This window comes from Macrotis lagotis, chromosome X (assembly GCF_037893015.1).
Source record: "Macrotis lagotis isolate mMagLag1 chromosome X, bilby.v1.9.chrom.fasta, whole genome shotgun sequence".
NCBI lineage: Eukaryota > Metazoa > Chordata > Mammalia > Peramelemorphia > Peramelidae > Macrotis > Macrotis lagotis.
In genome coordinates this window covers 91,174,040-91,196,791 of record NC_133666.1, presented here as the reverse complement: position 1 = coordinate 91,196,791, position 22,752 = coordinate 91,174,040, and the positions used below count along the sequence as shown (strand labels likewise).

The window sequence follows — 22,752 nt, the reverse complement described above, 5'->3', positions numbered from 1 at the left end:
CACATCAGTAAAGTAATGACCTGTTCTTGATCTATAGAGAATGGAAATTGGAAGTGAAATACCCCTTGTATTCCAAAATAGAGTTTTGAACTTTTTGTTTTTTCATTTAAATTTTGTTAGGAGGCTTAGATCTATTAGTTAATCTATCTTCCAATGCACTATTTAATATAACACTGAATACATGATGCAAGTTGTAAATGAATCAGTGATCAACTAATAGCTCTGATAATAATTGATTTATTTTTCATCAATAAAGTTACATAAACCAAAAAAATAATGCTCATAAGAACATGCTAAAGTTAAGAGTAAATTTCAGAAAACTTGTAATGGGCACCAATAAATCTCAGCAGTTTCATAGATCTTTTAATTATATTGATGAAACTTTCACTTAATAAAATATCCAAAGTTGGCCTAAGGATGTGTTTCATATCAGAAAACCACAAATTATGGTATCAAAAAAAATGAGAGGAAGCACTTCTGATTTCTGGCTTAAAAAAATCAAGTAACCCCATGCCAGGGCTTGTAACAACGAAGTAATTTTTAACTTCATTTAATCCACACACACTCCCCTCCCCCAAATGCCAATATTATCTGTCTGTTTGGCTTGCTAGCTAACTAGCTAGCTAGCTATCCAAAACAGATATATGTTTGTCTGCTGTGATGTGGTTTCTTAAGGAAACCAGGATTTCATTTGTGGGCCTAAAACTGCTTCATGAACTCATAGGGTGTGAACACCATAACTTGTGAGGGACCACAGTGAATGAAATTAAGAAACAGGCCACGATAGAGGCCTCTGTGAATCCCTTGCTATCTATACTCATATTAATTGCCTTCAATATTTTGAAGCAGTTTTAAAAATATGGGAGAACAGTCCCTAAATGCATCTGAAGAAGAGTTCTATCAAGTGGTTAAGATATTGTCTATACTGTTGCTCCAGCATCACTAACACAAAGCAAGGTTTTAAGCATTTTCACAACCATGAGATAAGGTCTTCTAAGCAATGTAGAAGTCTGAGATGGTCCAAAACTCTTTAAGATAATGAAAAATGATAAAAAGAAACTCTTGTATAGGGGGCTATTCCTACAATTGTAGCCATCAATCCTCCATAAATTTCACAAAATAGCCTTCCTTTGACTCATTTGTTTTGAATGTACGAAGAATTGTTGTGTACATAAATTCTCCTTTCCTTTCCAGGTGAATTCTAACCATTTCAAGTGTGTAAGTATAGGTAAGTGCTTACATATCTGCTAGGGAGCCAGTCGTTATCTGTTGTCAGTGCCTAAAATTTCATGTTTTGTGGTAATTCACTTTTCTTATGGTCAATGGACAGTAACTGAATTGCACCATATGCATAGATTATTATTTTTTTTCAAGCCAATGGGGGTAAGTGTTTTGCCCAAGGTCACAGAGCTACGTAAGTATTAAGTATCCAAGGCCACATTTCAACTCAAATCCTCCTGGGCTGGTGCTCTATCCACTGAGCCACCTAATTGCCCCTATATGGAAAGAATCTAATCATCATTGTTCCATTTCCTTTACACAAACCAAGATAACCTTCATTTCTGGGGACAGCAACCAATATGGAAAACACTCTTAAATGATTGTAATGTTGATTATGTGCCTATAATAATATCTTCTCTCCATCCAAAGGTGTGATGATGGTTTTGAAACAACATCCTGCCACATCAGAGCACAACCAGGAGAAGTCCCTACGAGCTGAAACCATTTATGGTGGGCTTGAATTCCTGCATCCTGTTCCTCCAGGCTCAGGGGCTGCCAGTGCCACGATCTTGCCTTGGAGTTGCCTGGGTTGTGGTGGGGGGAGTGCAATCAGAGACCCAGAGTATTAAGTCCAATTAATGGCAGAAGCTGACAAATTCAGGTTAACAATATTCTACACAGCAGCACCAGATGGGGTAGTGCCCATATATTCATTTCTTACTCTATGGTAATAGTATCTCATGATATTCATGTTAAACACCTTGCTTAGCCATTGCACAATGGATGAACATCTACTTTGTTTCCAATTCATAACTGTCCCCAAAAGTGTTGTTATAAATATGCTGGTGTATATGGGGCCTTTTTTTTCTACTGATGGTTTCCTTGAGGTGTATTGGAGTCTCGGTTTTAAAAGTTTAGAAAGTATGTTATTTCTTTGCACAATTTCATAATATTTCTCAAAGTGGATTTACTGTTTCATACTTCTACTGAGAATGTATTAGTTTGTGTCTATTTCCATAGCTTATTTAGATATCAAAGTCATATTTGTGCCATAAAAACAATTTGATTTGGCTCTTTCCTAACTTATTTTTTCAAATAGATTATAAGGAGTTGTGATGAAATGTTTTTAAATGTTTGAAAGAATTCACTTTCAAATCCATCCTGTCCTAGGCATTTTTCTTTGGAAACTCATTTATTCCTTTTTCAATATCTTTTATAAGATAGAGTTATTTAGATTTTCTATGTCATCTACCTTTAACAAGGGTAGTTTATATTTTGGTAAGTATGAATTCACCATCTTTGCTGTCATCTAGAACACAATAACTCCCATTCATTGCTTTAATTTCACCTTCATTGGTAATTCATTCACCCTTTCATTTTTGAGACTAACAATTTGGTTTTCTTTTTTTCTTAATCAAATTATCCTAAGATATACATATTTTGTTAATATTTTCATAAAACCAACACCTACTTTTATTAGTTTTATTTTAATTTTTTCTTAATCTCTTCTTTGATTTCAGGATTTCCATTCTGATGTTTACTTGCAGATTTTTCCTTTGTTCTTTTTCTACTTTTAAAATTTTCATGCTCAAATCCTTGATCTGCTCTTTCTATGTTTTACTGATGTAAATATTTAAAGATAGACACTTCCCCTAAAGTATTACTTTGGCTGCATCCCAAAAATTTTAGTATATTTACTTCATTGTTGTAACTCTCTTTAATGAAATTATTATTTAATTCTCTGATTTATTTTTTGAGCCATTCATTTTTAGAATTAGATTATTTAGTTTCCAATTAATTTCTAATCTGTTTCCACAACTCAGTGTCACATATCACATTGTGACCTGTGAAAGATCTGTAAAGTTTGCATTTACTATTTCTGCTTTTCTCCATGTTTGTGTGGATTTTTTGTTTTGTTCCTTTTATTTATTTATTTTTTAAAATTCTATTTTGAATTTTTAAAAATTTTTCCCCTAATCATGCTTCCCTCCCCCCCACCCCCCACAGAAGGCAGTCTGTTAGTCTTTACATTATTTCCATGGTATACATTGATATAAGTTGAATGTGATGAGAGAGAAAACATATCCCTATGGAAGAAAAATAAAGTATTGTGCCTGATTATTGAACTAATGGAATGAATAAGTCCATCAGGGTTGGTCATCACCCCCATGTTGCTGCTAGGGTACACAATGTTCCTCTGGTTCTGCTCATCTCACTCAGCATCAGCCCATGCAAATCTTTCTTGGCTTCCCTGAATTCCCATCCCTCTTGGCTTCTAATAGAACAATAGTGTTCTATGACATACATATACCACAGTTTGTTAAGCCATGCCCCAAATGAAGGACATTTACGTTAATTTCCAATTCTTTACCACCACCACAAACAGAACAGCTATGAATATTTTTGTACCAGTGATTTTTTATACATTACTAAAATATTCTTGTTTAAGAATAACCATAATACCCTCTTCCCCCAAAAAATATAGACCCTCATGAGAAATAAAGTAAAGGAAAGAGAAAAAAAATATGTTTCAGTCTGTCTTCTGATACCTTCAGCTCTGTCTCAGGTGAATCACACTCTTTATGATAAGCCCATCATAAAATTAACTTCCATATTTTTGCACTGTTGCTGTTGTTGATTGTAAATCTCTCCATCCATTCCTCCCCACTGCTATATATTATATTTTCTCTCTCCTTTGACTCTATCCCTCTTCTAAAATGGGCTGTAGGGTGGCTGAGTAGGGCAGAGGACTGATCACCGGCCCTGGGGCCAAGATGCCCCGAGCCCACCTACCACCTCTGAGACCAGGCAACTACCTGGCTCCATGGTCCTGGACAGGCAACCCAATCCCAGCCCCTTACAAGATGTGAAGAAGAAAATGTGTTATATCTTACTGTTCTCTCCTATGATCTACTGTCTCCTCTATCACTCACATCCTCCCTTCCTCCTTTCCCCTTTCTCTCCTTTTCACTCTAGATGTCTGTACCCTATTGAGTGTGTATGCTGTTTCATCTCTGAGCCATTTCTTTATTTTAAGATTTTTTTTTGAGTTTTACAATGTTTCCCCTAATCTTACGTCCCTTCTTCCACCCCACACCAAAGGAAATTTGCCAGTCTTTACATTGTTTCCATGGTATACATTGATCCAAATTGAATGTGATGAGAGAGAAATCATATCCTTAAGGAAGAAACAAAGTATAAGAGATAGCAAGATCAGACAATAAGATATCAGTTTTTTTTTTCCCCTAAATTAAAGTAAACAGTCTTTGTCTCTGTTCAAACTTGACAATTCTTTCTCTGGATACAGATGGTATTCTCCATTATAGGCAGTCCCAAATTGTCCCTGAATGTTGCACTGATGATGGAATGAGGGAGTACATCAAGGTTGATCATCTCCCCCATGTTGCTGTTAGGATGTACAGTGTTTTTCTGGTTTTGCTCATCTCACTCAGCATCAGTTCATGCAAATCGCCCCAGGCTTCCCTGAATTCCCATTCTTTCTGGTTTACAATAGAATAGTAGTATTCCACGACATACAAATACCACAGTTTGCTAAGCCATTCTCCAAATGAAGGATATTTACTTGATTTCTAAGTCTTTGCCACCACAAACATGGCTACTATGTATATTTTTGTACAAGTTATGCTTTTAGCCTTTTCCATCATCTCTTCAGGGTATAGACCCTATAGTGGTATTTCTGGCTCAAAGGGTATGCACATTTTTGTTGTCCTTTGGACATAGTGGACATAGTTCCAAATTGCCCTCCAGAAATGTTGGATGATTTCACAGCCTCTCTGAGCCATTTCTGATGAAAGTGAAGGCTCCCTCATTCCCCCTTGCCTTCCCCCCTCCCATATCATTGCAAAAACTCATTGTAAAAGGAAAAAAAATCTTTTATATGAAATATCTTAGCCTATTCTACCTCTTCGTTCTCTTACTCCTAGTGCATTTCCCTTTTATCCATAAACTCCATTTTTACAATATAATATATCTTCAGATTCAGATCTCTCCTGTGCTTCATCTATAAAATCTCCTTCTACCCTTTTCCTTTTAAATGAGAAGTTTCACTTGAGTATCATTGGTATCATTTTTCTATGCAGGAATACATGCAGTTCATCATCATTAAGTCCCTCATATTTTACCCTTCTCCTCTGCTCTCTATGCTTCACCTCAGTCCTTTATTGGAAAGTCACACTTTCTGTTCAGCTGTGTTCATTTCAACAGGAACATTTGAAATCCCCCTGGTACATTGAAAGTCCATTTTTTCCCCTGGAAGAGGATGTTCAATTTTGCTGGTTAGTTGGTTCTTGGTTGCATTCCAAACTCTTTTGCCTTCTGGAGTATTATATTCCAAACCCTACGAGTGCTTAATGTGGTTGTTGCTAAGTCCTGTACGATCCTGACTGAAGTTCCATGATATTTGAATTGTGTCCTTCTGGCTGCTTGTAACATTTTCTCTTTGACTTGGGAGTTCTGGAACTTGGCTATAATATTCCCAGGGTTGTTTTATTTGGATCTCTTTCTGGGGGAAATAGGTGGATTCTCTTAATTTCTATTTTGCCCTCTGCTTTTAAGATATCTGGGCAATTTTCCTGTAGGATTTCTTTAAAAATGAAGTAAAGACTCTTTTCCTGATTATGACTTCCAGGTATCCCAATAATTTTTAAAATATCTTTCCTGAATCTGTTTTCCAGATCAGTTGTTTTTTTAATGATATGTTTCACATTTTCTTCTAATTTTTCATTCTTTTGGTGTTGATGTATTGTGTCTTGACTTTTTGTAAAGTCATCAGTTTCCTTTAGCTCCATTCTACATCTGCGTGATCCTTTTCCATCCTGTCAATTCTGCTTTTTAAAGAATTCTTCTCCTCAATAACTTTTTTTTATCTATTTGACCTATGCTGTTTTTTAACATGTTGTTTTCTTCAGCATTTTTTGGATGTCCTTGACTAAACTGTTAATTTATTTTTCATATTTTTCCTTCATCTCTCTTATTTCTTTTCCCAATTTTTCTTCTATTGCCCTTATTTGGTTTTCAAAATCTTTTTTGAGCTCTGTTATAGCCTGAGCCCAAGTTCCATTTTTCTTGGAGTCTTTAGATGCAGGAGCTTGTACTTCCTTATCTTCAGATTGAGGAGGATTCTTGGGATCATAAACACTGTATTTCTCAATGGTGTTACTCTTTTTTCTCTGTTTACTCATTTCTCCAGCCTATGCCTGGTTTGGGGGTGCTTCCTGAGATTTTGAATATTATTAGGGCACCAACTTTGGGTTTTTTTGGGATGCTCCACTGGGACTTTTATTCCTGCAAGAGCATATGTTCTCTTGCCTATGATTTGATATCTAGATAACCATGAGTGCTCCCCTCTGCCCTGGAACTGTGAGAAGCAGCCCTGCTATCTTAGTATGGAACGCCAAACTGCAACCTGGATCTGAGTGTGGGCAAACAGCAGAGTCTTGTGCTAGGGAGAGCAGAAAGATTTCTGCAGTCTCCCCTTATCCCCCTACTGTCTATGGGCTGTGATCTCGAGGTGCAGCCTGGTTTCCCCTGATTCTCACTGCAGGTTCTGCAGCGGGTGCTCCTCACTCCACACTCATTCTCGTGTAGCAGAGTTCTTTCAAGGACACTTCAAGCTGATGCTCATGATTCCTGGGCTGGGCTGGGTTGCTCTGTGCTGTATCCATGGCTTTTTTCCAAATCTTGGTCCTGGTGAAACACACCTTTCTTTCAGAATTTCTAAGTTATCTTGGACTGGGAAAATGTATCACTCTCATTCTGTGGCTTCTTCGCCTCTAAATTTTGGCTAATTGTTGGCTTTTGGAGTTTTGGGGGAAGGAGTTTCTGGGAAATGCTGCCTTCACACTGCCATCTTGGCTCCACCCTGTTTATGAGGTTTTTAATTCCCTAATAGATAGATGTTCATTTTGCCATATTAAACTGAGAAACTGTTATATTCCTTTATATTTCCATTTAATTTTTCCCCAGGGCATCTATCAAATATAACTTTAAAAAACATTATTTTCATCTCTTTGACTTCTTATTTATTTTATGCATAGATTTATCTAATTTTGAGTAAGTTGTGTTACCCATTAGTATAGCTTCACCATAACTTCTTTTAGGCTATATCCTTTTGTAACTGATTTATCTTTGTCCTTTAAGAAGTTGGATGCTCTGCCATTTGATGCATATTTGTTTAGTGTTGATATTGTATTATTGTGTATATTTTAAGACAATATAGTTTCCCTACTTATCACTTTGAATTAGGTTTGTTTCAGATTTTGCTTTGTTCATGAATGTAATTGCTATCCTTTTATACTTCATTTAAAGTGCAAATATGTTTAATCAGGGACAGGGCGGGGGAGGGGAGAAAGAAATCATCTGACACTTCATGCTTTTTGACATTGATGTATTCACAACTAATTCTGGGAGTTCAAAATTTTTTGGTGGTCTCAAATTGATGTGATTTGAGGGGAAGTTTGTTCACTTACTTTCCTGGCCAATGTTCTGTTCCTTACCCAGGAAAAAAAAAAACAACTTTTGTTTCCTTGAGATAACAATTGATACTTCTCCTTAGGGTTCCTGTTCCATTGGCATCATAGGTGATACTCTTCCTCAGGATCCCCGATCCCTTGTGACCAGAAGGGATACTGCTGTACAGAGTTCTTACTTACTCTTGCCAGAAAGTGTTCCTCTGCCCTTGAATATTGACCCAGAAGTCTGTAGAGGCAATGGAATATCTAAGGACATTCTGATCTTGTGTGTAGTGCTAGCACAGGAGTCCTGGTAATTTCTTTCTAACCAACCATTAAGAATCTATACTGTTTCTGACTTGAGGTCTCCCAAAGCAGAAACTGATTCTGTTTGTTAAAAGTAATTATCTGAATGAGGAAATGATTCTCAGAGTATCCAAATAAGCAAACACTGATTTAATAGAATGATTGACAGATTTCCCTTGTCAGGTCATCTAATGACTGAGTAATTAGTGACAAAGATGTAATTTACAGAGTTTATGTTTATAAGACTAAAGAGAATTAAAAATATAATTATCAATCTTTGGAAACTTGTTTTGAAAATAATTCAATTAGAAAAGGCAGGTCATCTGACTGGTTTGCTTCTCCCAGGTTTTCTTAACCAAAATTTTTACTGTTGGCAACATTTAGCTATCAAAGTGTGATTACTTCAGAAATTCTTGCTCTACAGCTAAAGTATTTGGTAACTAGAAAAATTTATTTCAAGAGGTCTTCAGTTGTACTATAAATTTATAATTATCATCCTTATTTTAAAGCACATCCTTCTATTACCAGAATGGGAAACCCAATTATTGAAGATTATAATATTTAACCACTTGCTAAGGAAGCTTATTCACTAAGTCTAAAGATCTTTATATTTTTGTCAACTCTCCTTTCTCCAGGTGCAAGAAAGGGGAACTTAGAATTTTAAAAAAATTTAATACCATGATTATTTTATTCCTACAATTATAAATATATATTATTCTAAATTATCATCTACTTATTGATATAGATTTATACATCTACCTACTTAATAAATTTATAAGTTACCTAGTCTCAAAAGAATATCTTTGTTATTTTGACTTAGGTATTAAGGCTAACTTTTCCAAAAGAAGTGAACTTAATCCTACAATCAAATTAAAAAGGAAATCAAAGTCTGAAGATTTATGTTGGTTTATTTTGTAAACTAACTATAGTAGTTAATGTTAATGTCAAAGTTGTTAAAAGTGTTAATGATTTCATCTAGTTTTTAAGTTGATTCTTTAGTATTCTCTAAGTATATCACTACAATGAGTTTAACTTTTTTTCTCATTACCTATTCTTCTCTTATTGACATCTGTATTTTTTTCTCTATGACTGCCTACACTATTTTTCACTTGACCTGAAAGTCCTGGAATTTGACTATAAAATTCCTGGGAGTTTCATTTTGGTATCCTTTCTGGAGGTGCTCAGTGGATTCTATCAATGTCTCTTTTGCTCTCTGCTTCTATGATATCAGGTCAACTTTCCATGACAATTTCTTGAAAGAGACTGTCCAGTTTCTTTTCTAATCAGGGCTTTCAAGTAGACCAGCAGTTCTGAAATTATCTCTCATGGTTCTATTTTGTATGTCTGTTGTTCTTTTTTTCAGTGAAGTTTTATATTTACATACTCTATTTTTTAATTCCTCTGATTTTGTTTAATTCGTGTGGTCTAAGAATCATTAAATTAGCTTGTAATTATTCAATTCTATTGTTTAAAGAATTATTTTTTCAGTTAGCTGTTTTTATTTGACTAATTCTACTTTTTAAGGAGTTTTTTTCTTCAAGTAATTTTTATACCCTTTTCTCCCTTTTTTTCTGCTTCTTTTAACAAGCTGGTGGCTCTATTTACATGATTCTCTTGACTGCCTCTCATTTCTTGCAGATATTTTGGACCTGAGACAAATTCATATTTCTCTTTCAGTCTTTGCATGTGGATGTTTTGGCATTGCTGTCCTCTTCTGAGTTTGTGGTTTCATGTTTTCTGGTGTCAGGAGTTTTCTAAGGTCATTGTTTTGTTGTTGTTGTTGTTGATTTTCCAGCCTTTTTGTGTCTTTCAAAGTTAAGATCAGGTCTTGGGGTATAGGGGCACTACCCCAATTTTATTGCACAGAGTATCAAGGGTATGGCCTTGGTTTATTGCTCTAAGGCCTTAGGGAACTGATCAATTGCCTGCTATACCTAAACTTTCAGGCATCCCAGGTTCATACCAGTAGCTTGATTATTCATGAATTCCTTCTTGGAACATGAGGTACTTCATGAAACCATTCCACACCTAAAACTATCCCATAGAAACCCAAGACATAAAGTGAGGCACACCACAGTTGGTCAGTGTTGATTAGATGAATGAATGTTATACATCTGAATGGAAGTAACATCTGTTTGAAGTGAACACTAGAGATATTCCAGGAGAGAGAGAGAGAGAGAGAGAGAGAGAGAGAGAGAGAGAGAGAGAGTGTGTGTGTGTGTGTGTGTGTGTGTGTGTGTGTAAATGCATTAGAGTTAGGGAAGGTGGGAGCTAAAGCTTCATAGTTTATGAGGTCCCTGTAAATGGTTCTTACTGCTATATAGGCTGAATTGTAGCTATGTCTCCTGGGAAGGAAGATCTGAGTTCAGATCCTGTCTTTGATACAATTTTCAAGACCTTAGCAAGCTCTCTCCACCTTTTTGGTGTCAGGCTGGGCTAATTAAATTCAATTCTCCATTTCAGAGGGAATAAACTTTTAAGTATGCAGACCATCTGACTGATGGCATTGATTATGATATGCCATAATGGAAAAGCATTCAAATTCCAAAGAAAGATGCAGACCATACCTGTGTGGAATACATATATGTTAATTTATTAGAGGTACTAGGGCTAATTGTGTTGCAGAAGGAATTTACTCTTGTAACTAGTCCAGTGGAAGCAGGAGGAAAAAGTGAAGATACCTGCCAAGTCAGGAATTGTCCAATGGTCAAGTACAAGTTTTTCAATGGAACATGTGAAGCTTTTCTTACTGTGTATTTGAAAATTAATTTACATTTTCTGTTGCATAATAGGTATTGCTCCCAATCCCTTCCACCCACAATACATAAAGAAATTTGAAGAGATTTTAAATCTGGTAGGACAAAGAAAGGATGAGTGTTGAATTTATAAGCTGCAGAGTGTTTGAAAAAATTAATTGCTCTGAGAATGAGTTATTTTCCTATTCTCCCTTGTCTTCAAAGCAGTCTCCCTAATATTGGCTTGTGCACAGTCTTCTGGGATCTCTGAATTACTCCATCTAGTTGGCACAGTGGTAAAAGCATGGGGCCTGCAGTTAGGAACATCTGAATTCAAATCCAGTCTCAGGCATTTACTACCTATATGAGGTTTAGCAAGGGCAATCAGTATTTCAAGTCAAGCACTTTTATTTTTCTGTCTCCTCAGTAAGACTAACAATCCATGCTAATGTTTTTGTGACCTTCCAGAGCTATCTGGGGAACTAAGAGGCTAGGTGACTTGATTGTGTGTATCCTGATATTGAGGTTCAAAGCTGTACTTGAGTTCTGAGCCTTCCTGACTCTGAAACTGGCCCTCTGTTCTTTGACCTAAGATAATCCCTCTCTTTTATCCAGATGAAGTTCAAGCATCTTCTGTTCCATGAGTCTTTTTGTGATCCCAACCACTAGTGGCCTTGTCACTACCAGACTGCCTTGTACTTTGCCTTTATTTGCATTTTTTCTCGAAGTTCTTTCATGTATTTTTTTTTGCTCACAGTAGAACAAAAGTATTTAGTGGTTAGAAACTGTCATTAACAGTGTTTCCTTCTCCAGAACCTAGGACATGTTGTGCTATGCAGGAGTAACTTAAGAAACGATTGTTGATTGCTTCAATTAGCCACCTGTCCTTCTTTGTGCATAGCACAAAGTAAGAGTCTAATCAATAGCTATGATTGAATAAATTAATAAGTTGCATGACTTTCCTAGAGTGATTAGCAATGATTATCAGTTAGCACTTTATTATTTTATTTATTATATATAATTTAAATATATTTACATATAATCTATAATTTATAATATAATCTATAATATATATAATATGTTAATATATTATTATATATAATATAATCATATTATGTACCTTAATATATATGTAATATAATATATAATGTATATATAATCCTTTTATAGTTTTATTTGATACAAAGTGTGAGATGCTTCTCTCCTATAGTATTTCTGCCAAACTGCTTTCCAAACAATGCCATCTGCTTTTTTTTTAATCAAATTCAGTTTTTGTTTTGTGAAAGTGCACCATTGAACAATCCTCCAAGTAGAGCAATTAAGACCATAATTTGAAATTGTCATTGAACCTGCCTGCAAGGGAGGAAGAGAGGCAGGAAGCAGATCACATACCTGTGAAGGGAGGGAGGCAAGGGATGGGTCAAGGTCACATGGGGGCTGGGGAAAGAGAAGGAAGAGCAGAAGGAAGATTAAATGGGTGTCAGGGCTAGCCACATGATGGCCTGGCCACAGTAAGAAGAACAAGTGGGTCAGATATGTATAGACTGGACACAACCACATCGAAGATAAGATAGGCCATATGTGGACCACAGAAAGACACATGATATTCAATTGCGGATGGACAGAAAACAGGCGTGTGGATGCCAGATGGAGATAAATGGGCAGAAGAGTCAAAAGTGTCCTCTCTCAGCAATAGAGGTTTCAAGCCAAGTCCTGATCCTGAGATTGCAGACATGAATGGAATCACTCTGCACATTCAAAACTGCTTTCTTTCCTCCTTCCCATTCTCTATTAATACCTTTCAGATTCTTGACCAAATTTAAAATATTTTCATGGATGTTTTCTATTTCCCTCACTATCCCTCTCTGCCTCCCTGAGAGTCACATCATGTGGCAATGGAATTTTTTGTTTTAGGAAGGAGAAAAAGTCAACACAACTATACAGTAGACAGAGGAAAAGATATTTGTGGTGGGAGAGTCTTTCAGAGAACATTCTGGTTACTACATACTTACTCTCTATAGAAGTACAACTAATTTCAGAACACTCAGAGGAAAAGATACTTGTGGTGGGAGATACCCTCTCTGGGAACATTCCAGTTACTACAGGCTTGCTCTTTGGGGAACCACATCTAATGTCAGAATATTCAGTGGATGAGATACTAATGGGTGAAGACACTCTAAGAGAGATCATTCCACTTACTATGGGCTTACTTTTTGGGGAAGCACATCTACTCTCTGAACACTCAGAGGAGAAGATATTTGTAGTAATAGACACTCTCTAAGAAAATTCCAGTGTAAGAAAGAACCTGAAAAACCTTCTGGGGGAAAGAAGCCAATTTGAGAGATACAAAGGTGGGGCCTCCAGTGTGTCCAGTACGTTCTGAGACCACACTTTTGCTTCTCTTAATAAAGGTTCATTTCTTTGTCCAGAAATAGTTCCCAGTTTCTTTCTTAATCCACTTACTACAGACTTGCTTTCTGTAGAAAAGCATCTACTGTCAGAACACTAAGCGGACATGATATTTGTGACTGGAACCACATGATCTAAGAAAATTCCAATTACTATAGGTCTACTCTCTGCAGAAACATCAAGGGAAAATAATATTTGGAAAAAATAAATTCTTTTGAAGCATTCCTGATGAAAAGACAGGCGTTGGAAATGTGACTTTCAAATACCAGATCCAAAAGAAGCATTAAAAGGTAAATATGAATGAGAAATTATAAGGGACTCAATAAACTTAAACTGTATTCTTTTCTCTAAGGGAAAATGATACACATATGTGCCAAGGATTTTATTATGATGAGAGCAGGTAGTAGGATTTTACATAGAAAGAGGTTTTGGGAATGAGTCAATAGGGTAGTGATGATGTAAAATAAATGGATAGGTGAGAAATATAAATTACCTTGAAGAAGGTAGAAGGGAAAGAAGGAATGGGAAAATGATCTCACATAAAATAGATGTGCAATTAAGAACTTCTACGGTGGAGTGGAAAATGGGAGTGGAATAATGTTTTAACCTCACATCTAAATTGGTTACAAAAGTCAAAATAGATATTTACTCACTCTATCATAGAAATTAATCTTATCCTACAGGTTAATAAGAAAGGGGGATAAGAGAAAGCAAAAGGAATGATAAAAGGGTAAGCTGATAAAAGAAGGTAGTAGTCCTCTTTAAAATAGGTATTAGAAGAGGGAGAGCATAAAAAGAGACAGAGAAGAAATGAAAATGGTCAGCAAAATTGATTAGGAACCAGACTCCAACAATGTTTTTATTGTTTTCTGTTTATGGGTGGGAAGTGCATTTAAAATAGAGAAACACAGTTAAGATAAGGGACTGGAGCAGAAGCTGTTATACTTTAGCTGACATAAAATTTCAGTTGGTAGCAATAATGCTCTTAGATAAAACAAAAGCCCAAAAAGCCTTGATTAAAAATGACAAGCAGGTAAACTATATCTTGTTCAAAGGAAGCATGGGCAATGAATTAATATCAATAGTAACCACATATGTGAGAAATGACTTGTATTCAAATTATTAATGGAAATATTAAATGAATTACAGGAGGAAATATACTGTAATATAATAGCTGTGGTGGACCTCAACTTTTGCCACTGTGAATTAAATAAATGTAATCAAAATAAATAAGAAAAAATTCAGGAAGATGAAAAGAATCTTAGAAAATTTAGATATGAGAGATCTCTGAAGAAAGCTGGGAATAGAAAAGAGTATAGACATATCTTGCTTTCTGTAAAGTTGCATTATGCAAATTGGGCTTTCTGGAAGGAATTCTGAAAGAAATCTGCAGTCCAAAAAAGGTCTATGCAGATTTGGCCATAGTACTGGGATCTCTTTCTTCTCCTGCCTCTCTGATTGGGACTCTGAGGCCTCCTACCACCACTCACCCACCACAACCCAACAAAATCCTTTTAATAATTTCTCCAAATGAAATAGAAAAATAGACTTGCAGAGAGGGAACCAGCCCCATTGGTGGCTCAGGGCTTGGCTTGGGATCTCCAGTGATGAGAGAGGAGACCTTGATTTGTGTCTGTCCACCCACTGGAGAGTTTGTTCCCTCTATTCTTGTTTTGTATCAGTACTCTGGGGTAAGGTGTGTCTGTCCAGGCTCCCTCCCTGTCACTTATCCTCTTCTAAATGTTTCCATGTCCTCCCCCCAGCTTTGTACTGCTGGAATGTTCTTCTTTGTAGCTCCAGCCAGAGCCTCATGTGGCTTGCCCCAGCAAGCATCTGTTTGTCCTCATGTTCTTGCTTCTCTGTGTCCAAGCAACATGTGTCCTTAAACCATGTGCTGGCCTCTCCTCCATGGAAGCACTGCTCTCTTCTTCCCTCCGTTCTTTTCCACTTCCTGTGGTAATTTTACATTGTGTAAAAATTGATTTATATAAGGGTCTACAGAATGTTCCACCTAGGTAAAGTGTGAACCACCTGCACACCTTTTCTCAGCCGTATTCACAGCAGGTTCACAAAAAACTGACCTTGCAGTCTGTGCATCCTAGAAATAATTTTATGAAGTACATATCATAAAGAGATCAAAGAAAAGAGAACAGGACTGAGTTGTACAAAAATATGTATGGAAGTTATTTTTGGGGGTGACAAATTTTGGTAATTGAGGAATGTCCATCAATTGAAGAATGACTGAAGAAGATAGAAGGTGTTATTGGGACAGAGTATGATTTATTATAATAAAGGACAAGCAAGATTGTTTCCAAAAAACCTGGGAAGACTTATTTGAACTCATGTAAAGCCAAAGGAGGAGAACCAGGCAAACACTATACTAGAGCAGCAATATTGCAGGGTGATCAACTGTGAAAAGGTTAGCTATCCTGATGAAGACAATGATCCAAGACAGTTCCAAAAGGCCTATGATGAAAAAAAAAGTTATTCCTATGCCAAGAGACAACAGAGACAACAGATGTGCCTCTGAATGCAGATTTAAGGATCAGGAGTAAGAAGTAGATCAAATTAAAGTGCCACAAATTATACCTCAAATGGGGCGGCTAGGTGGCAGTGGATAAAGCACCGGCCCTGGAGTCAGGAGTACCTGGGTTCAAATCCGGTCTCAGACACTTAATAATTACCTAGCTGTGTGGCCTTGGGCAAGCCATTTAACCCCATTTGCCTTGCAAAAAACTAAAAAAAATTATGCCTCAAATAGCAAAACTTCATTGATCATATCATAGGGCAGGAAATAATTATTGTGTGTGTTAATGTTGGTTCAAATTCAAACAGTATTCTTTAAGAAATAAATTTTTCATCTGTTCAATAGAGTTGTTAAAGGTAAAATTCATCACAGGTATACATGTCCTAAATTATATTTAAACAAATATCTGATGTTTTAAATCTGTCTCCCTCTCTCATCTGTCCTGTAGATAGGAGAAAGGAAGGGAAAGTAAAACTTACATTTTACATGGGCTTTAGAATATTGCATGCCAATAGGAGTTTTAAGTTCTAGAAAAAGCTTTAATCCAGGGCTGCTAGGTGGTACAGTGGATTAGAGCAATGGTCCTGGAGCCAGGAGTACCTGAGTTCAAATACAACCTCAGACACTTCATAATTACCTAGCTGTTTGACCTTGGGCAAGCCACTTAACCCCATTGCCTTGCAAAAACTAAAAAAAAAAAACAAACCCTAAAATAAAAGCTTTAATCCATCATGTCAGTAAAAGGGAGAAATTTCCACAAGAAATGATGAAGTCACAAGCTGGTTGAATGTTAGGGAAGTTGGACAAAGCAGAACAAATGTTACATTCTAGAATTTTCCATGAAAACCAAAACTAATAGTTTTCATACAGTGAATAGTTGATACAAAAAGATATCTTCACTACCTACTAATTCCTAGCAGACAATAATTTCATCATTATGTATGTAATTTCAGATGAAACTGTAAATTTCCTAATTTGGCTGGGAGAAGTCCTATCTTCTATAACTGCATTACTTCAGTGTTTTACCATATATTGTCATCAGGCCTACTAAGGTCTTATGATATCGGTCATGGTCAATTAGAAAGTCTAAAAGAACCTTACAGACAAAGATCTCTTAAGGGTATTTTGTTATGTTTTTCTCCCCAAAATGTCATTATTATTATTTTCTTAATTTAAAACAACAACATCCCTTTAAATATAAACAATTTTTAAATTTAATTGTTGTGTTTTATAATGGATATGTTATGGGTCTAAAAGTATTCAGAGGAAAGGGGAAGTCTTTATTTTCAATTTTTATAATACAAGAGAAAATATTGAATAACCATTATCAAGTATTTTGCACATAAAACCTATTATTAATCAGATGACAATAAACCAGTGAGGTGAATCCTATAGTTATGATACTAGGAAAATAATTTATCATATCTCATTTGGTATCTTATGACATCTTAAACCCATCATAAAGCTGTTCAATATAAAGTAATTACAGTTTCTTTAAGAGATAGCAGTAGATGGTATGGCTAGGTGGCTCAGTGGATAAAGCACCTGCCCTGGAGTCAGGAGTACCTGGGTTCAAATCCAGTTACAGACACTTAATAATTACCTAGCTGTGTGGCTTTGGGCAAGCCACTTAACACCATTTGCCTTGAAAAAACCTTAAAAAAGGGATGCCAGTAGTTCATTTATATAGAGCCTACCACATTAGAGTTCTTAAAGATTATTTTCAGGAATTTTGGAGACCAGGTTTGGCTAGGTGGTGCAGTGGGATAGCACAACAGCCCTGGAGTCAGGAGTACCTGAGTTCAAATCTGGTCTCAGATAGTTAATAATTCCCCGGATGTGTGGCCTTGGGCAAGCCACATAACCTCATTTGCCTTGGAAAAAAAAATTGATCTTCAACCCCATGTTGCTAGGGTGTTCCGTGCTCTTCTGGTTCTGCTCATCTCACTCAGCATCAGTTCATGCAAATCCTTCCAGGTGTCTCTGAATTCCCATCCCTCCTGGTTTCTAATAGAACAATAGTGTTCCATAATATACATATACCACAATTTGTTCAGCCATTCCCCAATTGATGGACATTCAATGTATTTCCAATTCTTTACCACCACAAACAGCACTGCTATGAATATTTTTGTACAAGTGATGTTTTTACCCTTTTTCATGATCTCTTTAGGGTATAGACCCAGTAGTGGTTTTGCTGAATCAAAGGATATGCACATTTGTATTGCCCTTTGGGCATGATTCCAAATTGCTCTCCAGAAAGTTTGGATGATGTCACAGCTCCACCAACAATGTATTAGTGGCCTAGATTTCCCAAATCCTTTCCAACATGATCATTGTCTTTTCTGGTAATATTGGCCTGTCTGAGAGGTGTGAGGTAGTACCTCAGAGATGCTTTAATATGCATTTCTCTAATAAGTAATGATTTAAAGCAATTTTTCATATGACTATGTATTGCTTTGATTTCCTCATCTGTAAATTGCCTTTGCATATCCTTTGACCATTGGTCAATTGGGAATGGCTTGGATTTTTTTTAATTAAATTTAACTCAACTGTCTATATGTTTTAGAAGTGAGTCCTTTGCAAGAAATACTAATTGTAAATATTTTTTCTGAATTTACTACATTTCTTTTGATCTTGGTTACGGTGTTTTTTTCTGTGCAAAAGCTTTTTAATTTAATGTAATCAAAATTTTCTAGTTTGTTTTTAATGATGTTCACCACCTCTTCCTTGGTCATAAAGTGCTTCCCATTCAATAGATGAGACAGGAAAACTTTTCCTTTATCTCCTAGTTTGCTTGTAATATTGTCTTTTATATCTAAATCCTGTATCCATATTGATCTTATCTTAGTATAGGGTGTGAGGTGTTGTTCTAATTCAAGTTTTTGTCATACTAAATTCCAACTTTCCCAACAGTTTTTATCCAAGGGAGAGTTTTTATCCCCAAAGCTGAACTCTTTGGTTAAATCAAACCCCAGAGTAGTATAATCATTTCCTGCTATTGCACCCAGTCTGTTCCACTGATCCATGAGTCTGTTTCTTAGCCAATACCAGACAATTTTGATGACAATGCTTTATAATATAATTTTAGCTCTGGTAGGGCTAAGCTACCTTCTTTTGCACATTTTTCATTAAATCCATGGAAATTCTTGACTTTTATTTCTCCATATGAGTTTACTTACAATTTCTTCTAACTCATTAAAGTAACTTTATTTAATTTTGATTGGTAGGGCACTAAGTAAGTAGTTAAATTTTGGTAGAATTGTGATTTTTATTATATTAGCTTGGCCTATCCTTTAGTAGTTAATATTTGACCAGTTATTTAGATCTGATTTTATTTGTGTGAGATGTGTTTTGTAGTTGTTTTTATAGAGTTTCCAAGTCTGCCTTGAGGTGTAGACTCAAAAGTATTTTATGCTGTCTGAAGATATTTTAAATTGGATTTCTGTTTCTAGTTCTTGCTGCTGTATCTTGCTAGAAATTTTAAGAATTTATGTGGCTTTTTTTTATGTCCTGCATCTTTGCAAAACATTGCTAATTGTTTCTAGTAGTTTTAGATTTAGATGTTTTTTTGGATTCTCTATGTATACCATCATATCATCTGCAAAGAGTGAGAGTTTTGTCTCTTTCTTCCCAATTCTAATTCCTTTAATTTCTTTTTCTTCTCTAATTGCTGAAGGTAACATTTTTAACCCAATATTGAATAGTAATGGTGATTATGGGCATCCTTGTTTCACCCCTAATCTTATTGGAAATGCCTCTAGCCTATCCCTATTGCATATAATGCTTGTTGATGGTTTCAGATAGGTATTGCTTATTATTCTAAGAAATAATCCATTTCTTCATATGTTAATGTTTTTAGTAAGAATGGGTGTTGCATTTTGTTAAAGATTTTTCAGTCTCTTGATATAGTCATATAATTTCTGATAAGTTTGTTATTAATATAATTAATTATACTAACAGTTTTCCTAATATTGAACGAACTCTGCATTCCTACAAGGTCATAGTGAATTATTCTAGTGATAAATTACTTTAAAATTTTGCTAAGGTTTTATTTAAGATTTTTTGCTTCTATATCCCTCAGGGAGATGGGTCTATAATTTTCTTTTTTGGTTTTTACTCTTTCTGGTTTGGATTTCAGCATTATATTGGTGTCATACAAATAGTTAGACAGAGTTCAGTCTTCACCTATTTTTCCATAGAGTTCATTCAGAATTGCAACCAAATGTTCCTTAAATGTTTGATAGAATTCACTTGTGAATCCATCCGGCTCTGGAGATTTTTTCTTAGGGAGTTCAATAATGACTTATCGAATCTCTTTTCCTGGAATAGGGTCATTTATGTATTTAATTTCCTCTTCATTTAACCTGGGCAACTTGCATTTTTGTACATATCACTTAGATTATCATTTTTTTGGTATACAGTTGAGAAAAATAATTACAAATTTTTACATTAATTTCTTCTTCATTGGTGATGAGTTCACATTTTTCATTTTAGATACTGGCAATTTGATTTTCTTCTTTTTTAAATCAAATTAAGCTGAGGTTTATCAATTTTTATTAGTTATTTCATAAAACCAACTCTTGATTTCATTTATTAATTCAATAGTTTTCTTGATTTCAATTTTATTAATTTCTCCTTCAATTTTTAGAATTTCTAATTTGGTATTTAATTTGGTTTTTTAATATGTTCTTTCTATAATTTTTAGTTGCATCTTTAGTTCATTGATTTATTTCTTCTTCCCCTGATTTATTCATGTAACGATTTAAAGATATAATATATTCCCAGACAACTGCCTTGTCTATTTCCCATAAGTTTTGGTACGTTGTCTTATTGTTGTCATTATCTAGGAAGAAATCATAAAATTCGTTCTTTGATACACTAATTCTTTAAAATGAGGTTAATTAGTTTCCAATTATTATTATGTCAATCTCTCACTGCCCTATTATTGTACATTATTGCATTATGATCTGAGGAGAATGTATTCACTATTTCTGGCTTTCTTCTCCTGATTGTTAGATTGTTATGTCCTAGTTCACGGTCAATTATTGTATAAGTGCCATGTATTGAAGAAAAAAATGTATATTCCTTTCTATCCCCCAAAAACAAAAAAGCCTTTCTTTCCCATTTAAGTGGAGGTATCCTCTTAAACAAGTGTGTTCTTCTTCAAACTGGAAGCATACTTTAAGCACCAAAGAAAGATTCAGAAGTAACTGTAAGTACTGAGGAAAATCCAAGTCTCCAGAGTGAGGAAAGGTCAAAGGATAAGAACAGACACTTTTCAAACAAAGAAATTAAAGCTGTAGATATTCCTATGAAAAAATGCTCCAAATCATTACTGATTAGGGAAATGAATTATACGATTGGCTAAGATGACAAAAAAGGTAAAAACGATCACTGTTGGAGAGGTTGTGGGAGGATTAAGACATTAATGCATTGTCAGAGTTGTGAACTACTCCAACCATTTGGAAGAGCAATATGGAATTATGACCCAAAAGCAATGAAATTGATCATACCCAGCAATACCAATACTAGGCCAATATCCAGAAGAAATCATAAAAAAAATGGAATAAGTCGACATGTTTCATAACCTTCATAGCAATTCTTTTGGTAGTGGCAAAGAATTAGAAATTTAGGGGATACCCATCAATTAGAATGACTGGACAAGTTATGGTATATGAATATTGTAGAGTACTATTGTTCTATAATAAACCATGAATGGTTGCGCTCTAGAGAAGTATGGTAAGAATTACAGGGAGTAGAATCAAGAGAACATTGTACACCTCAACAGCATTATGAGTTGATCAACTTTTATAGATGAAATTCCTCTCAACAGTTCAGAGATCTAAGACAATCCTGGGAGATCAGTTATGGACAACACCATCCACATCCAGTGAAAGGGAAAAAACAAAACAAGACAAAATAGCAACAATAAAAAAGCAAACTGCAGAATATGAATGAATGCTATGTTTACTTCTAAAAAAATTCTCTTAAATTTTTCCTTCCTATTCTATAGTTTTATTTCTTTTCCCTTAGTTGTAATTCAGAAAATAACTAATAAATAAATATGTTAAACACAATTGTACATGTATAATGTTCACTAGATTGTTTGCCACTGAGGATAATGTGGAAGAAATTGTGTAACTTATAACTATGTATGTATCTTATTGTTGAAAAACTTCCATAACATGTAATTGGCAAAGTAAAATAAACTATCAGTTAAAAAAAAGACTCTTGATTAGGCTCATGGAGTATTAGACAGAACTGTACAATAAAACACTATTTCAAACTAAAAATTAAAAATTAAAGCTAAATTTCATTTAAAGTAACTATAGACAGCATAGAACAATTGGGAATCTATCTCCCAAGACAAACCTAGAAATTGTATAACAACATTTAGAAAACATTTTTTCGCCCAAATAATCTTAAATCTAAAGAATTGGAGAAGATAAAGAGCTGAGGCACGGGGAATCATTTCTTACAGTTTGAGACTCAAATTTGATTGTTATAATAAAATGCTAAAATAAATGAAATGAAATGAAATAAAAATAAAAATATATATATACAATGGAAGATGAACCCAAACATAGAAAGTTAGTATAGGAATAGTGAATGTCTGGGTTCACATTCAGTAGAAGATAGAGTAACTTCTTTTTCCCCTAAGAAAGCTACTCTCTTTTCAAAGAAAAATGTCAAATGGTCACAAGCCCCCAAAATAGTCTATGGAATAATTTTAAAAACACTTTGAAAATCAAATAAGAAAGATGAAGGAAATGTAAGAAAAATTAAGAGCAATCCAAGAAAATCAAGGACATTTTGATACGAAAGTCAACCAACTGTAAATAGAGAATCAAAAAAGAAAGAAATTAAGTGCATGAAAATGTGAATTGGGCAAAAAGAAGCAAACGAAGTTTTAAAACCCAGAAAAATTAAAAAACAAAAACTGAAAAAAATGAAAAAATTAGAAGATAATCTTAAACATCTCATCAGAAAAGCAACTGATGTGGAGAACAAATTGAGGAGAGAAATGTAAGAACTTTAGAGCTACTTGAATGTTATGATAAAAAAAAATCTAATACAATAT

General features: G+C 35.0%; 1 pseudogene; it reads right to left on the bottom strand.

Annotated features, from left to right (window-relative positions):
* Nucleotides 1-699: 699 nt before the first annotated feature.
* Nucleotides 700-6,905, bottom strand: LOC141498760 (solute carrier family 25 member 16 pseudogene; annotated as a pseudogene).
* Between the last annotated feature and the right edge of the window lie 15,847 nt (nt 6,906-22,752).